The following is a 20,000-nucleotide window of genomic DNA, read 5'->3' on the forward strand; positions in this document are numbered from 1 at the left end:
GGGATTCTGTGTGTTTACGAGGAGTACATTTGGCATGCAGTTAACATCAAGTTGGTATTGTGCTGGTGTGTCAGCAACTGTGCGCCTGCTTGTTGCCTGGCTGTCTTTGTTTGCTTGTCGATTTTCTTTTTAGTTGTGTTTTTGAAGCATGCACGTTCAATGACAGGAAAATCGCTTTCTGGAACCCCAGCAAATCATTAGGGAGGACATTTGGTGAATTTTCGGTGCCTCTGGTAACTTACTAGACAGCACATTGGGTTGGTAGTTGCAGGGATTTGTATTGTGATCTCGATTTTTGTGTTGCGGTGGTTTCAGCTTCATTTCTCCCTCCCCCTTAAATGTCTTCAGTTGATTGAATAGTTCCTCCCTGTGTGCTTCTTCCATTTTTGCCAATCTCCTGTATTTTACCCCAGATGTTTTACTTGTTTATTTTATTTGTAGCTATTTTGGTCAATGTGGAATTGTCCGCGTTGTTCGACATCCATTTGCTGAACTTGCGTTGCTGGCACATTTAACGTAGTGTGACCTAATTTATGGGCAATTTTCTCCTTGTTTTGTGCGGATAGAATGGTCCATGCTTATCTTGTAGATTCATGAACACCGTTTTTAAAGATTGTTTGTGGGTGACAATTAAATTGTAATTTGGGACCAGTTTTGTTGTGCACAATTAAGATACTTGTGGAATGTGTCTTTGAGGATCGAGTGTACTTTCAGGCTTAACTTTCACTGTTCTATTTGTTTCCAAAGGAGGTGCTGCTGATACGGTTTTTAAACTGATATGAAAGAATTTTTTTTTTTTTCAAAATGTATTTCTTTATTTTTTATACTATTCAAAGGAAATGTTCTTCGCCATGCCTCTGTCTCCATAGATAGAGTATTTGGAATTGCTTGCAATGTATGTGATGGTGTGGTTTGCTTTAACCTGTTCGATTCGAAGCAGTTTTTTTTAAGGTTTTATGGAGAAGTAGGGAAACGCATCGTTTTGTTCACTTGAAAAGTCAACATTTATTAAAGGATTATGTAAAAAAAAAAATAAAAAAAACTTTAAAAAGATTTATTGAGGTTACAAAAAGGAGACTTGAACCTTAATTTCAACATTTAGAATGATGAAATCCGATCGTTATCAAAACAAAAATCCCCTACAAGGTCGAAGGCTCGTTGAAGAGCTGTCGCACACAAATTGTGCAGGAAGAGATACCAGACAGCAAAGAACTTTACTTTAAGCCTGCGATAAATGCAGCTGTTAACCTCGCGGGAAGCAAATTCCCGATGCATTGGGGGTTTTCGGAGACGCCGGCTGGTGGTGTCATGTTTTTTTTTTCTCTCCGCAATCAGCAGGCATTTTATAAGTAAATTACCCCTCCCCCCCTCACCCTTAATTACAGCAAACTCACTCGGCTTATCTTGTCTTTTTCTAAATGGCTCTATCCTCTAAATGCTGAGCGCCAAGCAAGGAAGCAGCACGTTCAATTTTCAAGTCTTTGGTACGACTGTCAGGCTTGGAATCGAGCCGCCGCCTTCCCAAAGGGAAGTGAATGCTCCACCCACAATGCCACTGACTTTACATCCTGGTATGAAAAAATGTACCATTAAACAATACAAGCAACACCACTGGATTTCGTATTTTTTGAGGCATCCATATGTTGCCATTGAGGAGGGCCCCAGCATGTTTGTAAAACATCCCCTGCTTTTCACAGCCAATCATGGATCCACAAAGGCATGGCATTAGAGCCTCCAAGAAAATTTCTGGGACATTTGCTCGTACCTGCACTTTTCTGTTGTTTAGAGAAAAAAAAAAACCAGACAAAAAAGAAGTGCGATGCTGCAAGGTGTGGCTCTGCCTGACTGGGTCCAATGCATCATGAACCAGGGTTTCAGATGGGAAGAACAACAACAGGTCCAACCTGTTAAAATGAAAACTTTAACAATGATCGATTACTCTGATTTCTTTATTTTTATTTTTATTAATTTGAGGTGTTTCTATGCGTATCTGTCATGTGACACGTGACTTTTCCCTGAACAACATGATTGTACATTTTGAGTAGATGTAGTGGAGGGTGAATTGCTAGTATTTTACATCTTTTGTCAAAAACAACTGTTGATGGTGAGGTATTAATTGTGATAATAAGAGAAGTACTTTGTAAAATATCAATGTTTTAATATAACTAGCAATTTCCTGTGCCCGCACGGGATTCTAAATGGGGTAGGGATGGGGGAAGCAAAAATGCAAATGGCGTCTTCTGTCATCGAGCCGGCAAGCTGGGAGCAACAATTCACATTTATTGCCACATCTGATGCGATTTTAATTAACAAATGTTGGCTAGATGCTCTGTTTGAAACTGTTTGTTCGATATGTGTGGCTTTTTGATGCCTAGGGTATGCATTAAAAGTTTGTATTGGTGTCGAAGCCAGTGATCATTTGCAAATGAATAGGAGGATATAGTACTGTAGTAGGATATGTTTAATCGATTGTGGAAGTTCATCTCAGAGTGTTTGTTGTTGAATGAGTTCGCCGTTTAGTCTAACAAGTCTGGGAGAAAGTATTGATAAGCGGATGAGCTTGTTACATGTATTAGATGAGGTACATTGAGAGCAGGCATGATGTCGGGATTGCAGGAGATCGGATTTAAATCTTTATTTCATGAGTAAATTTCCCATGGATTTGGCGATTACATGACTTGCTCTTTTTCTTTTTGCTCTAATGGTGGTAGAATTAGGGAACCAAAATGAAGACTAAGGAAAAACAGAGGACAAAGGGATCGTATCTATCGCTGAATCTAGGTTGGGTGTGTGACAATGAATCTATTCGAATTTTGGTGAGGATCCATATTCGGATCCAGATCGTAGAATTTAAAAATAATCAGTGATACTCTTCACCATTGACACAGGGGGCCAAAAAGATATATAACATGATATTTCAGAACGTTGTGGATGGATTATGATAAAACTTGTCGGATGAGTTGGTTAGATGACGAGAACAAACCGATTTGATTTTTGGTTCAGATACAGATGCAGATCCGGTCTATCAGTGGGATACAAAACGTAAACTGTTCAGCCTGTCGATAGTACGCACTCTACCGAGTGCAGTTGTAGTTATTATTGGCAATGACGTGCTCATGGATGTTTTTAATGTTTCAAATCCTTAAAGTCATAATGATGGATTTGAATTGATCACAAAACTGTGTCGGATCACGATATTATGGAAGTTTTGAGGTTTGTTGTCATTTAGTTGTTATTTTAACCAGCATTTTTCATTTCGGTCTACTTTCTACTCGCATATTAATTTGCTCCTGTGGACTGTTTAATGTGGCTTTACGTGGTCGGTTGACATGGAAACTGTGCCACAGGGTGCATCGTTAGCTTGCATAGTTCCCAAAATTGTTATTTGCTCTATTTCTGACAAACAGTGCTGTACTGAACAATCATCAACATGAAAACACCATCTAAAGTATTTTCCATCCGACAATGTTTTTATGTTGAGGAGGATTTTATATTCTGACAAGAAAGATAAACTGTAATAAATGTTCAATCCACGTTCCACAAGTCGAAATGGCAGAGTTTTTCAGCTTCCAGGACAAGAACGGTCCCATTCCCTTGCCTGGGGCTTGGGGTGCGGCTCCCACTTTCCACAAAAAAAAAATACATACGATTCTGAAAGAAGTTCACAACAGTCATTTCACCTTTCTCTTTGGTTTATGCCACAGGATTATCACAAGAGAGACTAGAACCGCACTTGGTAGAGCACATACCTCTGCCGGGCTGAACAGTTTACGTTTTGTATCGGACTGACGGGCCGGGTCTGCATCCGGATCATTCGTCCTTGTCACACACCAAAATCTAATCTGCTTGTTCTTGTCACATACCCAACTTATCCACCAAGTTTTGTCATCCGTCCACAATGTTTTGAAATATCATGTTGTGCATCGTTTTTGGCCCCCTCTGTCAATGGTATGCCTGGTGTTGGCTTAATGGTTAGGGTGGTGGGATTTGGATCCTAGGGTCCTGAGTTCAAATCCCGCTCAGCTGTTGAATTAATACCAGGTGGGGTTAACTCGACCTGTCGTCCTTCCGAGGTCGGCAAAATGAGTGCCAGCATGCTGGTGTACTGTGTCGGAGTGGCGACCCATCCAGGATTGTACACTATAGCCAAGGAGACTGCTTAGGCAGCACCAACGCTCTGCACGGAGTATGGTCCCAATATCCCCCTCCTCTTCTCAATGGTGAAGCATCACTTAAAAAAAATCAAATTTAAAATTCTCGAATCTGGATCTTCACCAAAATCGAATAAACTTGTCCTTGTCACACACCCAATCTGTCCACTAAGTTTCGTCCGAATCCATCTAAAACATTGAGATATCCTGCTCACAGACAGCCAAACAGATAAACGGGTAAAAACATAACCTCCGTCCACCTTCAGTGGCACAGCTAATCATAACTAGAGAGCATCTCAAAATGCAAAGCATGTCCATGTCCGCTTTGTACTCGCAGTAAACTTGTTGAAATCGACAGTTAAAAATAAGTGCACGCTTTGTTCATTCGTGTTCTCCATATCTTCATCATAAAGGTTTGTTGGAGAGTTGATGACAAAAGCTCAATTGGTAAAAAATGTTATGGCCTGGACAGAAACATCGAAGCTGGTTGGCAAATAAATAAATAAACAAACACAGAAGCGACTTTTAAAAAAACGGGGCATCTCGGCTAATAAGGGATACTTGTAATCACTACAACTTTTCCCTTTCACATTTTGACCCAAGTTTTCATTGTCTTCTCCATGTTCTCAAAATAAAATTTTATTTGATGACATGACAAATTTGATGACAAAAGCTCAAATGGTTAAAAAAAGTTACGCCTTGGACAGACTGACGGACAGACACACAGAAGCAATTGCAAAATCCCGTCTCCTGCTTCACAGGGCGACAGGCTAATAATGGCTGATCTGTTCTCTAATATATGATGCACAATATCATATGTGATGCTCGTCTTTTCCGTTCCCTCCACTCCTCATCTCTTCATGTAATGTATTAATGTCATTGTCATGTGTAATATACTGATGTGTGAGATGGCAGTTCCAGAAGGTGTAGCAATAGCATCGGACCGGGAGGCCGTGTGACCGTTGAGTTCACCTGCTTCTTTTGTTTGCCGAATAATCATTAAACAAATACAGGTCTTTGAAACAAGCTGTTATTGGCTCTGCAATCCTTTTGCTGCTGATGCATGACACTTCCATCCATCCATCGATTGGGACCATACTCTGTGCAGAGCGTTGGTGCTGTTTAAACAGTCTCCTTGGCTATTGGGCACAATCCTGGATGGGTCGCCTCTCCGACACAGGATACCAGCATGTTGGCACTCATTTTGCCGACCTCGGATCGATGACGGACAGAGTCAACCCCACCTGGTATTAATTCGACAGCCGAGTGGGATTTGAACTCAGGATCTTCGGATCCCAAGCCCACCACCCTAACCATTAAGCCAACACCAATGCCACTTCACAACCCTCTTTTTGGTCCATGTGCAGTGCGTTTGCTAACCAGCCTCACATCAGGCAAAGCTGACACAAACACAAAGTTGCCCATATTGTCACACACTATTTTGGGTTAGAGCATCTGCTCTGAGTCTGGGAGGTCGGTGGTTCAAACCCCGGCCAAGTTGTACCAAAGACTTGGTATGTGCTACTTCCTTGCTTGACGTTCAGCATTGAAAATCATAGTACACGGATAAACAATGCTGGGATTGCAATGGCAAACCACCCAGTACAACTCTTGCCAAGAAACTGCTTCAGCAGTACCAACACTCTGCAAAGAGTATGGTACATCAAATCAAATATTGTGTTTAAAGGACAACATCGAGATGACAAAAGTCATTATGAAGAAGATTGTATGTGTGAAGCCCTTGTCACACCTTGACGATTTAGCCAGCTTATGCCAACGTATCAAAATTTATCTAAAACGCTGGCGTACGCTGAACTATTGATTGTTTTTTCAGTTTTGGGCGTATAATAGTGTATTCATAACGAGTTGGACTTATGCATAACGTATTAGTAACGTACACAGAACGTTTCGATAACTTATAGATAACTTAAGCCGCTGTCACACCTTGACGTTTTAGCCAGCGTATGCCAACGTATGAAAAATTTGGCGAATACGCTGGCACACGTCGAATACGTTATGGGTAAGTTTTGTATACGTTAAGAGCACGCTGAAGCACGCTGGCATATGTCGTAGTACGTCGACGAGCTCGGTGACCTACCTGGTCACCGCCACCTTATCAAAACTGCTTCTGGTAGAGTTATGTGGAGGAACCAACGAGATGGGGGTGGGGGGGGGTCAAGAAAAATACCATGTTGTACTTCACATTTGAATAACCGATGATGTCGTGTGTAATCTGGTGAAAGGGAGGTGTGATGTGGAATTGAGTATCGACCCAACTCTTGTATTATTCGAATCATGGGGGTACTCTGTGACGTAATAGGTCAAGCTGTGATTCTTCTGCTTGACTTCTCCTGCTTCCGCATCTACCGCGCCATGGAGTGGAAATAAACGACCTCCGGTTTAAATGTGTGTCTGGCCATGAGTTGCAAACACAACAGTGTGGTCGGAGTGGATGAGACTACCTCAAATAATGAAATTCTATTTAATCAAATCACCCACGATTTTACACGACACCTTTTAAGATGTGCTTCACCTCAAGCAATTTGTTGTCACTTTTTATATTCTTATGAATTCCTTTGAAAATGGTATTCCTTTCACTCACCGATGCCTGGTGTTGACTTCACGGTTAAGGTGGCTGTCTTAAGATCTCAGGGTTTTGAGATTGAGCCCCTGTCATGCTGTTCAAATAACATCAGGTGGGTTAACTCAGCCTGTCATCCTTCTGGGGTCGGCAAAATGAGTACCAGCTCACTGGAAACGGGGCACTGCTTCAGCGGCATAGCCACACTTCCAGAAAAAAATGATGCAACCAGCTGCCATAGGCTGCATTAGACACAACAACAAGAGTTGACTCACCTTTTCTCACTGAACATGAATCTGTGAGACCTGTGCCAAAATTTTTCAGCTTAATTAAATTCTGTGCAATTTTCACTTCTTAAGTGTGGAATCCCGATTGGCGAATTCATCTCGTATTGCCCGTTAGGGAGACCGAGTCCATTACAATATATATGGCGTGTGTATTGGAAATTGAGGCCTTCTGTTTTTATGCCTCCGTTGAGGAAGTCCCCGGTGGCATTGTTTTCGGGTTGTCCGTCCGTACGTACATACGTATGTACAATGTACATGCTAATTTTCTGTTTTCTCTGCAACCGCTTATCCGATTGACACTAATTTTTCACCGTTGGTGAGACTACTCATGTAGAATGCTTGAATGATAATTATAACATAGGCCACGTGGTGTGGCAGCCATGTTGGAAAAAAGGAAAAACTAAGGACTTCTATCTCCAAAACCGGTCCATGGAAAAAATTGAAACTTGGCACATGGCAAATACTCCCAAATGGTACAAATGTGGTTTCTATTTTATTGTTATTACTTTTTTAATGATAGTCATAGGTGGCTTCATTATGACGTCATAATTGCATCCGTCAAATTCTATATCCAATCATCATGAACATTTTTGAAGGTCATCTCCGGCTAAATTGTATTGGGGGGGGGGATGGGAAATTGACGTCATCAGTCACGTGGTTTGGAGGCCATATATATATATATATACAGTGTATATATATATATATATATATATATATATATATATATATATATATATATATATATATATATATATATATATATATATATATATATATATATATATATATATATATATATATATTGTTAACATAAAAACCTTCAAAAATCTTCTCTGAAATGGCTGAACAGATCGAGGTGAAACTTTACAGGTATGACAACCTATTCATGAGGAACAAAACGTTCATGCCTATGATGTCATAGGTCACATGGTTTGGCAGCCATATTGGATTTAGCCAAAAACCTTTAAAATTGTCATCTCCAGAATGGCTGGACAGATCAAGGGGAAACTTCACACAAATATTCCCCAAGCGTTGGGGATATCAGGATGTTCATGAGTAATTGATAGGTTGCATGGTATGGCAGCCATATTGGATTTAACGAAAAACTAAAAAAATTATTTATCTTGAACTGTTTCATAAATCGACGTGAAACGTCACTGTTATGATTGAGTAGTCAGGGGAAATAAATATTTTAAATTTCGACCGGATCGGGCGTATGGTCTGGCAACCAGAATTATTTTGAATCTGGGTTCAGGGATTTTAATCGTACTTGGTAGAATGATGTCATAATGTGGGCGGAGGCATATCTGGCGACCTCATGACGTCGAAAAGTGCCCTTCTAGTTAAATTGAATTTTGACCTAAATTCTGCCACCTGAGTTGACACATTAAACTTAACTGCAGAAATATCCTGATTAGTTAAAAGTGACAATGTCATTTTGATGACTTGTTTTCAACAGTCAATCAAGACCATTCATCACCTGACTATTGAAAACTTTATTTGTCGGCACATAGTCTACATGCAGCACTTTTTTGCTCACCGCTCTTGCTTCACCCTTATTGGAATGGGCCCTGCGGGCTACTCCCTTCTCGCGGTGTCCATGAGCCAAACATGGTAGGGATTGTGTCGGTCCCATCAGAGTTATTGGAAGAACAAGTATTTCCTGAAGTGTTGAGAAATGGACAATGGCCTTGTAAGCTGTGATTAGTTCTGATTTTTTCCCAGAAAGACTTGGAACAATAGAGAATGCCCAGTCTCTTCTGGCTTTGGAGGCCAGCTTTGCTATATAATGAGCCTTGAAGAGGTCTTGGCTGATTGTGAAGCAGAGAAGTTCATTATACTGAATCTCTGATAGCGGCTGACCATTAAAATAGATAGTTGCATTTGCTTGATGATTCTTCAAAGGAACACTGTGAGACTTTTCCAGGATTCAATTGGATCGAGTAATCTTCTTGAGATATAACATGTGCAATTGGAATGTTTGTTTCATTTGAGTTTGAATTACTTGTTCAGTCTTTTGAAGATTCCCCTTGCAAGATGTCTAGGATTTCAATTGGTTAATATATCTGTGAGCATTTGTTCTTTTTATTTCTTCATTTTGTTCTGTTGAGCCTCTTTGATTTTGAGGGCCTTGTGTATCCAATGATGTCTTTTTAATCGGCTTGACTCAATAATGATACTTGTATGCCACTATGTATACAAGAAAAACATTTTTTCCGTACAACTTCTTGTCATTCACATTCTTTTCTTAATTTATAGGCCGTCACAATCATGCAGTTGGGTGTTGGATGAGATGTTAGTATAATTCAAGCTATTGACTTTTTCTTGTCATAAACTTATAAAAGTTTTGAGAATTGAGTGTAGTTATGATGATCTGAACCCTTCCCTTTTATTCCATCCAATTTCATCCAATTCAAGGTAATTACGTCGGTTCGTTACCTTTTTATCCTCTATCATCTCGCTCTTTCATCAGCTTCAATGTTGTATAGAATTAATTATTATGGCACAGGTTATAACCATTTGGCCCACCATGCCTGTGCCACATCCACACTTCACTAACTCTGTGTAGTGCAAATTATACAGAGAACCCTAAGCAGGAAATTTGCTCCAAGTACTGGCACACAATGGCCTATTCCTTCATGAACAGAATTCAAACCAACACTACATAACTCGATTGTAAGCATGCCACCAACTTTGTAATTTCCTCCTTTATTTTTGCTTTATCCAGATGCATTGTTTTATGAATTTTATGTACTTTGAAAAGTTATTTGAAGTGGTACAGTCTTTCCCTGCAGAGTCCCTGCGGTTGAATCCCTGCAGAGCAGAACCCATTAACTGTCATCTTGCACAGTTTGCAGAAGGACCTGCATTGTTGAGTTTGCTATCCTTTGGAAACACTTAATTTCACTATTGTTTACTATTACGTAAACTTAAAATATAACATTTTATAAGAATTGCTTCTTTAAACTAGTACCAGAGCCACTTAAGCTTTTCTGATGTATAATATACATTGTGAAAAATACTTTTGTTCATGGGATAGATGAAGGTAAAGCAAATAGAGATGAGCTGTGAGTAATTCACTTGTTTCTTGTGCATTTCCGTTGCTTTCACAAACCCGCTACTTCCTCTTAACTAAGATGCTCATACGAATGAGTCTTTCATTATATTTTTGTTTGCCAGTTAAAAATGAAGACTAAGAAAGACAATAGAGGAAAAAGGGACATGACCGACAATCAAACATTGGGAAATGTGCATAGTTGGGGTTTACAAATATGACATGATCTGTAAGAAAAGAGGAGTTGACAAGGAAATGATTAGTAAACCAAAAAAAAATTGCCCTTTTGCTCTTCTGATCATTTTCTTGTCAATGTCTAATCTCGATTTTTCTCACCATCGCAAGGGAGCAACCTTAATGATGTAGAATGTGGTTGTTCGCACAAGCCAACTGGCAGTGACTTCAATCTGCCCTCTCACAAAAAGGGTGGGCTACCATCTCCACAGCAACAGAGATTGATTCCGACTGGGAATACTTTCACAAAAGTCTATTTTCTCTTGTACACCGGTTTATCCCATCCCTTCTGTTTTTTTTTCCAATCCATCCTCTCGAGTCTCGACTCTTGTTCACTGAATCCTGTGGGAAGGCGGTTGCAGATGAGCAGCTTACTTTCTCAGCTTGGAAATCGAACTTGACGAAGAGTAATTTTCTTTCATTGCCTGAGGTTCGCAACAAGAGTGTGTCCATCCTGAATAAACCCAGAAAACATCATCTTACAAATCTCAAGGTCAAACTCTCCAACCATTCCCCTTCCCCCCAATAAGTCTTGGTGGTGCGTTGTCAAGTCTGTCTTTGGTGTATGCTCCCCCTCCATCCCATCCATCACCACAAGCAGCTGTACTACAGACTCTGCCCGAGATATGGCAGGATGTCTAAACTCTGTCTTTGCTTCCAAATCTCATGTACCCAACCCATCCTCTTCTGTTCCCATATTATCCCAACACATACCCAATGTATAATAGACAGTGTCCTTATCACCCAAGGTAGAGAAAGTACTGTTCGGGCTTTACCCTGCTTTGGCAATGGGCCCAGATGGCATGCCATCAGTTCCCACGTGTTCTCAAGTCCTGCTCTGTCATTCTGGCTTCCGCTCTATCTACTCCATTCAACCTTTCTTTCCTTTTGCTGCCTCCCCTCTGCATGGAAGTCAGCAATCTTTGCTACCATCTACAGGAAGGATGCAAAAAAAGATCCGACCAACTAGAAACAAGTGAGCTTGCCTCAAATTACATGCAAAGTCATTGAATCAATTGATGCTTGTGACATCAAGTCTGTCCTGTCAAGGCTGTCCTGACTCGTTCACTCAACTTTAGATATACATCTGCTCCTCTCTCAGCAATGGTCTCAGCATAACAGTGGAAAGAGATTAAGGGTGGGGGTGGCACACCAGCAGAATGGTTGAGTGACAAAATAGAGGGAGACTTTGAGAAATGGGGGATGTGGGGAACAATGGTGGCTAGGGCAGGACACTGGGTGAACAAGATGTACACAGCTGTTAACTCTCAGGAAGAACTGGAAACTTGGAAAAAGGTGGGCTTAGAGAAGGTTAATAGAGTTGAAAAGATCATTCGGTGTAGAAAAGACCATGGTTGTGGATGATCTAAGATCGTGGTGAACAGCTGGCTTGAAGCCCTGGAGGGAAGAATGAGATTGAAGAGATTGAGGAAGTTGTTTCCCCATGTGGAGAAAAAAGAAGAAACTAGAACAGCACTTAGTAGAGCGCATACCTGTGCCAGGCTGAACTGCGTGCGTTTTGCATCTCACTGATAGGCCGGATCTGCAACCAGACCTTCACCAAAATCGAATCGGCTTGTTCTTGTCACATACCCAACTCATCCACCTAGTTTTGTCAGGACACATCCACAACGTTTTGAAATGTCATGCTATATATCATTTTGGCCCGATCTCTCAATTGTGAAGAATCACTTAAAATAGATTTTTTAAATTCTCGTGTCTGGATCCGGATTCGGATCTTCACCAAAATCAAACCAATTTGTCCTTGTCACGCACCAACCTGTCCACCAAGGTTCGTCCAAATCCATTCATGACTTTGAAATATCCTGCTCACAGGCAAACAGACAGCCAAACAGGCATGAAAACAACATCTGTCCACCTTTGTTAGTGGAGGTAACCATGGCTGGAAGTGAACAGTGATTCTGGATTTTGCTAGTTTTAGAAGAAGAGAGTTACTAGCAGACTGCGTGCACACTGCAGAAACCTGAGTGGGGACACAGCACTGAAAAGGCAGAGGGTACAAGAGCAGAGCTTAGGAGACAGTAGACGACAGTGCGACCACCGACCTGTTTGTGATGTGAAAGTGATAGGCCCAGAGATTCAGCTTCATTGCAGGAGATTACAATGATCTTGCTGGCCTTTTTTTTTGCCTGGCATCTATTGCATATGTGATCAGGACTTGAGTAGCACGAAGTACTCACAACAGGCACGGAAGATGGCAGCCATGGAATTGCTTTATTCGCCGATGTATGTTCATACGCAAGGCTGTGTCACTCCACAGTGAATCCTTACTCCACAGTCCCCAGAGCTGCCTCAGTTGGTTGCGATGCAGCGCCTGTTGATGCCAGCACAGCATTGGTCTCAGCAGGCAATGGTCCCACTTGTGCAGGTGTCATTTCGGTTGACCCCAACACATCTGACTCCAATGTTACAGTCGGGTCTACTGATTAGAATTTGGTTGAACTTCACTGCTAAGCCTGGTATCCCATATTTCGACCACATGCTGTTTCCAACTGCAGGGTCCAACTGCTACAACATAATTTAAGGGACCCCGTCTAGCATTTAAAGCACCAATTTTCCATTTGTGATCCTGACTGTAGTCCTGCTCATAAATTCACACATGTGGCCTTTACCTCCACCATGAGCCTGTTTAAAAAGTCTAACATTGACCCTTTTTCTGATGTCAGGTTTCACATCATCCCATCTAGTATGCAATGACCTGCCAAGAAACATTTTTGCAGGATTCTCTCCTGTTGTCGCATGAGGAGCATTCCTGGAGGACAGGGTTGTCCAACATGCTCGCCACATGTGGCAAATTGATGTTCTTCAAATGTGGTGGTTAAAAAAAAATAAAAAAAATTGCAAACTGTTGCATTGGTCCATCAGTCGTCAGACGACACCAGCAGGTTGCTTATACACCCAATATTATTTCGAGCTAACTAAATTGGCCGAGGTTAAAGTGCTATTTTTAACATCACTCGATATCAAATGACTTCCGTTGTACTGACACCACTACCTGCAGATATCGGTGACCTATCTGACCATCACCAAGTTTCTATATTCAAATATTGTTTGCATACACCTGGGGTTTTCTTCCCTTTATTGTGGTATGCTTATGGTGCCGAACCCAGCTCATTCTCGAATGAATGCAAACCCAAGGTTTGTGTTTCGTGAGTATTACCAGTCGTACAGGTCGGTTACCAATCAAATGGATCTTTGTCAGTTGGGGTCTATGACTTCTGAGTGAAGTTACAGTTACCACATCAACAGCGTAACGTTTTTGAAACTTTTATTTCAAATAAACAGACACAGTCAAACGAGGAAGTTCACCATGACATACAATGCCCAACTCCGATTTCCACGTTGAGTCGTTTCCGCACATTGTCCCTGTCCTGCCGGCTCAACTCACGCATGTTCACCTTGTCTGCCAGGGCTGTCAAACGATCGATTTTGGTCGTCGTTCTCACTCGATGTCCTTGTAGCGTCCGTAGGGGCTGTCCAACACTCGACTCGCGTCACGTTGTTCTCTCTCGTATGCTGACCCGTTCAGGATGATGGAAGAGTTCAAAGGAATTATTTCCCGGTACACAATTTTGATGAGTTTTAATCAACCTGATTATAATCTGCTCCATGCATTATTATCCACTCTGGACATGAACACCTTGTTCACTTATCAGAGTGTTAAATCGAAGACGGAGACGATCGATACACACGTCTCGTCACATGTCACCCATCTCTCCACACTTCCCTCTCGCAGGTTTATATAGTACCACAGAATGATCCTGTGCCTTCCAGCAAATGGGATTCTCCTCTCTCTCTCCTGGAAGTTTAGTGTCAGAATGTTCCAGCATTTCCACGAACCTCAGAGGGCAGCATAATACTGCCATCCACAGTCAACACCAGCTCAGTACATCAAGCACTTTATAATACAGTTCACCGATACGTGCTACAACAACTTATAATTATGCAACCGTCAATTTTAATCGTTCATTTACATGCATTTACCAATGCTTATCTACAAATACCACAACTCATGCTTACTAGCCACCACATCTAGCTTTGAACTGACATGTATATGCATTATAGACGTCTATACTACATCAGCAGCAGCAGAATGTAAAACGGTTTATTTCATCATCTAAGCTGGTGACTGGCCAGCTGCAAAGTAGCGTGGATTCCGGCTCGAAAAAATGTTGTTGCCTCCTTTGAGTTGGCATCACGCCTACTGTTGGTATGTTTCCCCACTTTCCACTGTGTTTGTTCTGTTCTGTGCCATAGCTCTTCCATGAGCCTCAACTTTGTGTACAAAAATTAGAGAGTAAATATAATATGACATTGTGCTGGGGTTGGGAGCACATGAACAAACACTGCTTATGTACTGCAAGTTGTTGTGCAGAACCAAGGTAGAACTTTCATCCTTGCAGAATGCCTATAAGAGAAGGTGAGGCCCAAAGAGTTCAAATGAACGAACATCTTGCAGTTGTTAATTATAGAAGTAAATCCATGGGTTTGCTTACAGTCCTTGTAGATAGAAAGTATGAGGATATCGGCCTTACCTGAATTATAACTCTCGTGTTGCAAATAATGGAATGATTTTTCAAAAAAAAAAATCTTTTGAATGTCTACTGTGAGGAACATTATGATGAGTGCTCTACAAAAGACAGCCTGTGTGCTTGAAGACAACCTTGAATGCCTCAGAAAGGAGAGTCAAGCCAAGCTGTTGGCAAAGCCATTTGTCCAGGGACAACCTTGGGGTCATATTCACAAAACGATTTGATCCAGAAATGGGCATGGAGATGCCTTTTGTGAAAGCCTTTATATTAAGACAGACCTGTATTCACAATAGCTTTTTGGCCTTGGCACAAAGCAAAATGTAGCCTCCACATCAAAGATTCCCTCGGGCAGTCTTCAGTGGAAAGACAGGTGAACATGGAAGCTATGTTTCATTACCTCATCAATAGATCACTCAGGAGGCAAATAATCTTCAGATAGATACAGATTTGGATTGAGACCATACTGTGTGCAGAGCGTTGGTGCTGCTTCAGCAGTCTCCTTGGCTATTGGGCACAATCCTGGATGGGTCGCCACTCCGACACAGTATACCATCATTTTGCCGACCCCCGAAGGATGACAGGCCGAGTTAACCCCACCTGGTATTAATTCAACAGCTGAGCGGGATTTGAACTCAGGACCCAAGGATCCAAAGCCCGCCACCCTAACCATTAAGCCAACACCAGGTAGAGAGATACAGAGAGCGTACCTTTGAGAAAATTTGATGACCACACTTCATCGATATGTTTGGTCTCAGTCAGTTTCTTGTGTACTTTTTTTGTCTGATGAGTTTTATTTTGACTTGAAATATGTGACAAACATGAGGCACAAACTACCTGTCCCTCTCCAGCCAACTACTGCACTATTTCTTTGCGAGTGGCTCTATCCAGTTATTGTGAGAAGTGAAATCTCCACTGAGCAACCATGGGAATCAGACATATTAGTGAGAGTAATGCAACAAGCCCTTCTTGATCTACTCTACTACCAAACCACTCGAAGAATGATTAATCTTTGTTAAAATCTTCATACTTATGCTAACAGCTCCCACCTCCTGCCCGCATGCTCCGACCATGTTCATGGAGTTTCCTTCCAAGGAACTTCAATGTGGGAGGAAGCCATTAGCCCCATCAAGCCTGCAAAATGGTTGCCAACCCTTGATTGTTTGTCCATGCTCTTATCCTTTTTAAATGCTGAACATCAAGCAAGGAAGCAGCACATGCCATTTTAAAAGTCTTCGTTATGAGTCGGCCTGGTCGAGTTCAAAACTGCCAATTTCCCAGACTCGGAGCAGATTCTTTCGCCATTATTTCACTCAGTCTGGTAATGTTCTTGTTCTTGTGAAATTATATTTGGCTGTAGGTGGTGAGCAACCACAGCACTGTAGGGTCTGGCTATTTACTCGTGTCAACTAGCAGAGGCTGCAGTCTGCCTCTCGCAAAAGGATTAGGTCTCATCTCTTCTGCATCTGATGTTCACTTCTTCTCAGTTTGCTTTCACAAAAACCACTGCTTTATCTCATGCACACAGGTTTATTACATCTCGTCTGCATCTATCATATCCAATATACCAAGCATCCTTGCACGACTCGAGCAGAGACTGCTGCGCTGGTTTGGTCATGTGCACAGGATGCAAGCGGGCCGCGTCCCCCCAAAAATACGCTTTGCGGTGAAATAATGCCAATTGACAAACATTCACTGCAAAGACGTCTGCAAATGGAACATGAAAGATTTTGATCTCAATACCAACAAGTGGTAGATCCTGGCAAGTGACAGGGAAAATTGGTGACAAAACCTTGGGACGGAACATGAACCCATGTCACGAAATGGTTCCACCAACTCCACATGAAGCACATGTGTAGGAAGCACAGTGCCAGCCAAATCTACGATCTCGAGATCAGATGTTACCTTTGTGGGAAGGCCTGTCAATGTAGAAATTGGACTCTTCAGCCATCGCAGGAAATGTAATTCAAGATGAGGAATCTCTTCTGATCGCCCCTGCAAATCAATCTTTTCACGAAGACGGAAGTATGCCATATAGTCTCAGAAGGAACAAAGGTTATTTATTGATCGTTGATTAATGGACTGAGGATACCTGATTAGCATTTTCTTGATAATCTGTGTTGGCTTCTTTCAAGATCTCACCTCAATTAATGCTTCATAATACTCAGAACCCAGGTTCAAATACCATGTGCTTGCTATATTGTATTTGTTTTTTGTTTCCATTAATGTATGCTGATGTGTACTATTGTCCTCCCTCCCCCCAACTTCCAAATGTGAGTTTTGTACAAGCTTAACCTTGAGCATTAGAACAATATAAAATTAACACCTGTTGGCAATCAAGTTCCCAAGTCTACATAATATATTGTTACGGATCTGGAAACCATTTGCATTCAACATACAGATGTCCCAAAAGTCAGTTATGTTGTTAAGTATGTGTTGTAGTCAGATCCCCTTCTTTTTGTCTAGTGGGAGAATCAAAGGTGTGCATTGCGATTTCTTTTAGTTAGGTTATTACATCTGACAAGCCATCGAACAACCATCCCATCTGCATGACCCCTCGGCCCATCACGATCCACCACCAACCAGCTGCCTTCTCGCACGCTGACGAGCCAAGGCAAGATCTCGCGGTTCCGGTTTCTCGGCTCCCACAAACGTTGTAACTCTTTCACGACGACCTTTGCAACATTGATACTGTTGCTCGACATGTACCAACCTGTGTGAAAGAGTGGGTGTGGTTTCCCGCAGGGGCTGAAACACCGCCCAGGAATGGCGAGTCCATGGGAGCCTGCCCAATCAGGGCGAGGAGTGAGGTCAGTTCGAGCGAGCCCCGCCCCGTTGAGGGAGGCCCATAAATTCCCGAGCACTCTCTGAGGCAGAGGTGTTTTTTTGGGGGTTGTTACGAAGGGGTTGTTATGAAGGGGTTGTTACGAAGGTTGTTCGGAGGTTTTGGACGGGGTTGTTGTTGAGCGTGCAGTTCTTTTGAAGCGGAGGGTTGAGCAGAAGGTCGTGAAGGCGGCGAACGTGTCTCTGCTGGCCCTCTACAAGGAAAGGAAAGAGCGACCCTGACCCACTCCGTGGACCCCACTATTCACCACCTGAGCTCTGCCACGAACCACGAGTCCCACACGTGCGACTGGGGACCAATCCAACGACCTTTGTCAGGTGCTGCATCGTGGAGCACCCCCTTCCTCCGACGGTCAGGTACCCAGCTGGACTCTGACCCCCGGCTCCTCTCTCTCTTCGGTTACGAGGGTCCAATAAAGAACTCTGGGTTTATTTTCATTTGTGTGTGTGTGTCTGCGTGTGGGCCCGTCTTTGAGTAGAACTGAATAAGTATTTTTGGATCATTGTAAATATTCCTTGCTTGCATATTCGCGTTAAGTCTTGCTTTGTGTGGTCTTTTACTGTAAATAAAACTTGTTAGAAATGTTCCCAGTCTGTTTCCGTCCCTTCTTGCATTGGTCCAGCATGGTTCGGATCTGAGCTTAGGTGGGGTTTTATCCCCGATAATCTGTTCATTCCAGCCGGCACGGCTTTGTCAGTGTCCGCTCAGCTGCATCCGAACCGGAGTTGGTAGTCGGAACTCTACCGCAGTAGGTAGAGTGACCCGGTTCGAGCAAGACGTGCTGAGGGCGTGGTTTCCCCAGTAGTCGAAATCATGTAGTTAATTAGGTAAATTGGTTCCAGACAAAAAGACCCTCCGCTACGCGGTTGAAATATTGGCGACCACGGTCGGTTCAGCGACCCGCCGTGTCATGGAATTATCCGGAACGACGGCCTACAATTCCCGGGAGTCTGGTGGAGACGACGTAGCTTTCCCCACCTTGTGGTCGTTCTCGCCACCGATCCCCGGCCCGCAACAATATTAGACTAATTCCATCTATTAAATTGACATTCATGTTGCCATTCCATTCAAATGATTGTTCCCACGAACAAGCTCTAAAACCGGGTTGGGAGAAAATAAAACCATGAAAAACCCAAATCAATTAGTTGATATTGGAGAACATGCATGTTGTGGGCAAATCACTGATTATACTGAGGTTGAGATCATCAGTGTCAACCACCCCTCCAAATCCCCCCCCCCCTTGGCATTCCTTCAATTGCTTATTTATCGATGAGGGCTGGGAGAGCTATTTCCGGCACCCGGGCCAACTTACAAATTCTTGCTCTGGCCTGCAGGGGGCACTGCATTAGTGGTACAGTTGCATCATCAGTAAATAATGCTACCCACAGCCTGGTGCTGCATGCAAAATAAGGAGAATGGCAATGACGTTTTCCTCCAAATGTGCGTTTGTTTATTTTGTGAGGTGGTACACCTATCAAGACAGAGGACAAAAGTTAAATACAAGACCAGGTGCAAGACCAAAATCCAACACTATTTCCACAAAGACACTGCCATGATGCACTGCTGACTTGAAGAGCCAACACAACGTGGTTTTGTTTTCCATGTGGAAAACACGCATGCGACATGCACAGCACATGTGAAACGGAATGAAGGCTCCTATCTATCGACTAGAGATTGTATAAAGCACCGAGATGTGCTGACAAATCTAAAACTCTCACAATCTCTCTCCGAAAGAACCATCTGGGCACACCCTCCCATTTGCTTTCTTAACAATCCTCTTGAGGAGGTTCTGCCTTTCAAACCACTGGGTCTCACGGTCAGCCATAATCTTTCTTGGGCAAACCAGATTTCAAAATTGGCCTCCAAAGCCAGCCGCCGACTGGGCATCCTCCTTTGTACAAAGTCCTTCCTTGGCACACCTGAACTCCAATCCACCTGCAAGGCCTTCATCCGTCCTTGCCTCACATCTTGCTCAGCCTAACACTGTGGAAAACAAGGCTTTTGAGGTTATTGGAACCTTCTGTGATGAAGCTGAGTCAATGGGTCTATAACTTCACCTATCACAGACAGGTGGGTGGTCACTCTCTCTTCTACCACCTCCTTTCTGGTCTTGCTCCCTCTGCTCTTTCTGTGCTTGCCCCCCCCCCCCACCCCTCACCAGGTTTCTTCAGGACTCACATGGTCCATCATCAACCGCCTTCTTGTGAAACGACCTAATCCACGATCACTGCTCACCAACAATAATTTGTTCCTCTTTTCTCCTGCCTGTGGAACCAACTTCCACATCCTCTTCAATC

The 20,000-nt window shown here is 42.6% G+C and overlaps 2 protein-coding genes across 3 annotated transcripts in view; both read left to right on the forward strand.

Annotated features, from left to right (window-relative positions):
* Window positions 1-20,000, forward strand: part of LOC147031305 (uncharacterized) — a 114,859-nt gene that overhangs the window by 94,223 nt on the left and 636 nt on the right. For both annotated transcript variants that reach the window (XM_085861471.1, XM_085861480.1), the window contains 3 exons: window positions 17,362-17,472; window positions 17,604-17,668; window positions 17,833-20,000. The exon at window positions 17,833-20,000 is cut by the window's right edge and continues 636 nt beyond it. The gene's annotated coding sequence lies outside the window, so the exon portion shown is untranslated. The remainder of the gene's footprint in view (window positions 1-17,361; window positions 17,473-17,603; window positions 17,669-17,832) is intronic.
* Window positions 1-20,000, forward strand: part of LOC147031306 (peripheral myelin protein 22-like) — a 62,610-nt gene that overhangs the window by 6,539 nt on the left and 36,071 nt on the right. The window lies entirely within an intron of this gene.

The sequence above is a fragment of the Eptatretus burgeri genome, chromosome 2 (assembly GCF_056783735.1).
Source record: "Eptatretus burgeri isolate ZD-2024b chromosome 2, Ebu_testis_v1, whole genome shotgun sequence".
NCBI classification, from domain to species: domain Eukaryota; kingdom Metazoa; phylum Chordata; class Myxini; order Myxiniformes; family Myxinidae; genus Eptatretus; species Eptatretus burgeri.